The 3,831-nt window shown below is 42.5% G+C and overlaps 1 pseudogene; it reads left to right on the forward strand.

Annotated features, from left to right (window-relative positions):
- Positions 1-1,039: 1,039 nt before the first annotated feature.
- Positions 1,040-2,390, forward strand: LOC110300764 (annotated as a pseudogene).
- Positions 2,391-3,831: the final 1,441 nt, after the last annotated feature.

The following is a 3,831-nucleotide window of genomic DNA, read 5'->3' on the forward strand; positions in this document are numbered from 1 at the left end:
CTGTTTTTCCAATACTTACTCTCAGAAAGCTAGTCCAAGCTTAAGGAAAGTAAGAAGTCTGAAAGAGGTGACTTTTAAACATTGGTTTACCACTTGAGTTCAGCAGCCATGTCTTGAATGGATCTCTTGAAATTTCTATACTCATCCAAAGAATCTTGAAAAAGAATTAGAATCTGGTAATTTGATGACTCTATAGCAAGAGTCACTTTGCCCCTCTAATTAATAGGGTACACAATAGGGTAATAAGTGTGCCATACAAGTACACAGTCAGTTTTCCTCCAGATCTAGTTAACAAGATTAAAAAGGTGGACTGTGCTTGAAATGCCTGATCTACACTCAGGCTGATAATAAAAATAGCTGACCAGAAGTTTTGTTTTATTTAGCATTAGTTAGACTTCACGTCTACTTAGTGCTTGCTCTTCTAGCATCCCCAAAGCATAGCAGTTTATGAATAATTCTGAAGGATAAGAAAATTGTAAAACAATTCACAGCTTTGGCTAATATGTAAAACAAACTAACAGTTCAGTATAAGTTATGGGTCATCAGTAATCTGTGAAGTTAACTAGTTTTAGGGTTTTGTGTGTGTGTGTTTTGGACTTGGTTTCTGTGTTTACTGGAGGAAAATTTTAAGATGATAGTATTCTAAAAGGGAAACATTGAGGAGACAAAGGCAAAGACACAGAGACATGGAAAGACAATGAGGATTAACTGTGGAAACCAAGCTTTCTCAACTTCTCCATTCACAAGAGTAATTCTGCCCTCCACAGAAACTTGCCCATTGTTTTACAGGATTCTTTGAGAAGATGGATTATGTCTCCAGAAACACATGGTCCTGCCTGCTTTGACTCTACATTTAACAATGCACATCTCTGACACCATTCTTATTTGTCAATGACGGCATATGTTGTGATTCCTTAAGAATCTGGTGATTAAGTCATACTTCCTCTTACATTTTTTCCAATCCAGTCAAACAAAACTGCTCAAAATACTGAAAGAAATATTGGAGAGATCAAAAGGCCGGTAGAGAGAAGGCTTTTGAATGAACAGCGTTCAGATTCACGTCTGGCCAATGAATTGGGGAGGATCACCCCAGTGCTCAGATCTCAGGAGCCCCTTTCTTGTTCACTCACCACCCATGCTCTCAGTGGCGTCTGGAGGGGCAGGAGTTCTGCATTAAGCATATGTTGTCTTGAAGACAACAATGTACCCATCAAACAATGTAGTTATGTTTCGACAAAGAATAGAAAGGGTGCCCCAGTGCTGCCCCAAAGCTTGAGAAGAAAGATGGGGTGTCTTTATGGGCTGGACATGCTCGAAGGTATGCCCTAGCACTTCATGCTCAAATGAAGAAGAGCAACCCAGGCGCGATGGGTGAAACTCTCTTGTGCCAGTTGAGCTCATATGCTAAAACAGAATGGGGCTCGCAGACCCCGGAGAGTGGCCAAAGTGAAGCAAGCTCCCCGGGTACTGGATGAAGACAACTAGAGTGATGGGGACCATGAACATTTTACTGTGGATCAGACATGGAGAGGTGAAGGTGAAAGGATAGACAGTGATCGAGAAGGTCCCCTAACACATGCTGGTGTCTATGCAGCTGAAGCAGTGGCTCTTATTATGAGAGAAAAGCAAATTCGTTTGCAATCTTTGTACACTGATCAGTTTCAGCGACTGCAACACCTGTTCAAAGAGAAAATGAGGTGCTATTTACATAATCAGAAAGTGGAACAGGAAGCTTTAGGTAGTAGTCTCCTGGCTGGCTCCAAGGGACTTTTGGCCAAAGAGAGAGAGAATTCAAAGCAACTAAAATGTCTTAGGTGATACTGTCAGCACAGTGGAGCAGAATCCTTAGTACAAAGGCAGCTGAGGGAATGCAGAAAGATGGCCACATATGGGGCTGCTCACCAGGCTCATACCACTCATTCCAGTCAAAGGTACTTAGCCTTTGTGGAAAATGTTCACTGCTCCAATCAGGCTCTTCTGATGAGCAGACACTGCCTTACCCATATCTGCCAGGATACAAATCAGGTTCTCTTCAAATGTTGCCAAGGATCTGAAGAGGTACCTTGCAACAAACCAGTTCCTGTAAGCCTTTCTGAGGTTCCCTGCTGTCTGCTGCATTTCCAGTTGTCTCTTCAGATCTATAAACCTGAACAGGACTTGGGTGTTATGGGTGATGGTATGCCATATCCTCTGTCGCCCTTGCTTTTTGACCCGTCACTAACTCTTGAAGATCGTTCAGTCACAGAAACTGCCAGAAGCCCAAGGCAGATGCAGTTGGTTGGGGCTGGGTGCAGATCCCAGGGACCTCGGAAATATAGAGTCTGTGCTCCATTCCCTCAACGTGCATGACTACTGCAAATGGAAAACCAGAGCCCATTTCTATCAGTTGACAATTCATTCTGGGAACTGTTTCCCTTTGGATTTGAACTTTCCATTCTTTAGACAAGTGTATCTCTGTTCATCTCTCATTGTTTCCTTCAGGACTTTACAGCACTGTAGACAAACATAATCCAAGTTTGTGCAGAATGGATCTTTAGTATTTAAGTATTGGGATTTTTTTTTTTTTTTTTGCAAGGAAGAGCGTGAGGCAATTCCTGCCCTTGCGATGGAATGCATATTGGGGACTGTGCCTCGGAGAGAGACATTTCTGTAATAGGACTTCCTAAACTGTGGACAGAAATCCACATGGATGTTTGGGCGGAGCTGTGCTCAAGAACGGTGCTCTTCACGTGTTGGTTGTTAGTGTCTGGCTAGCTGTATCTAAAGGCTTGTTTCTACGCCTTTCCTCTGCTCCACATAATTAGGCAATATAAACCCTGTTTCCTAGTGAACTTTGACTGAGAAAAACACCCCACAGGTCTCAGGTCTCCTCATTCTTACTTTGAAATAGCGAGCATTTCTGTGGCAAATCCTCCAGGTAAAATATAGTGAAATTACTGTGTATAGTTTCTATTAAATGTTAAAATGTTATGGGAATGTAAAAAAAAATTATCGGCTTGTCTTTAATTTCTTCCACATCCATAAGAGCATAAAGATTATAAGCCATAAATCTGAAAGGAAACTACTCATTCTGGCAGAAAACTTGAAGGAGGAGGTGTTTTTCTGCTGGAAAAGCCAACTCCTTCCGTTTATCTCTTCCCAGTCTGAGGAAGTGATGACTTAAATGGACTCTCAGCTTACACAGTTTATCAGCATATCTTTACAGCTGTGAACAGGCTGGCCCTCCATCACTTTAATTTCCCTTTACTCCTATATCATATCAAGGAGGCAAAGGGAGCTGATGAAACTAAGTTACCAGAGTATTATTTTTCATGGACTCAAAATCTCTCTCTCTCTCTCTCTCTCTCTCTCTCTCTCTCTCTCCTCTCTCTCCTCTCTCTCCTCTCTCCCTCTCCCTCTCCCTCTCCCTCTCCCTCTCCCTCTCTCTCTCTCTCTCTCCCTCTCTCCCTCCCTCTCTCTCTCCTCTCTCTCCTCTCTCTCTCTCTCTCCCTCTGGTTTGCTTGTTTGTTCGCTTTTGTTTTTGAAACAGGGATTTCCTGTATACCTCTGGTTGTCCTTGACTTGCTCTGTAGACCAGGCTATCCCCAAACTCGGAGATCCACCTGCCTCTGCCTCCAAGTGCTTGCATTAAAGATGTGGGCTCCCACCACCCAGCTCTGACTCTTAATCAGTGGTGATGTACAACAAATGAGCTCAAGTTTATGAATTTCTTTCTACCTGACCTAGCTATTTGAGGACTGATCATCCCACTAGTATTTGCCAAAAATGACAAAATAAAAATAAAATAAAGTAAAACTGGCTCCCTCTTCTTTGAAAAGGACTTTTGTCACA

Source organism: Mus caroli, chromosome 8 (genome assembly GCF_900094665.2).
Source record: "Mus caroli chromosome 8, CAROLI_EIJ_v1.1, whole genome shotgun sequence".
NCBI classification, from domain to species: Eukaryota; Metazoa; Chordata; class Mammalia; order Rodentia; family Muridae; genus Mus; species Mus caroli.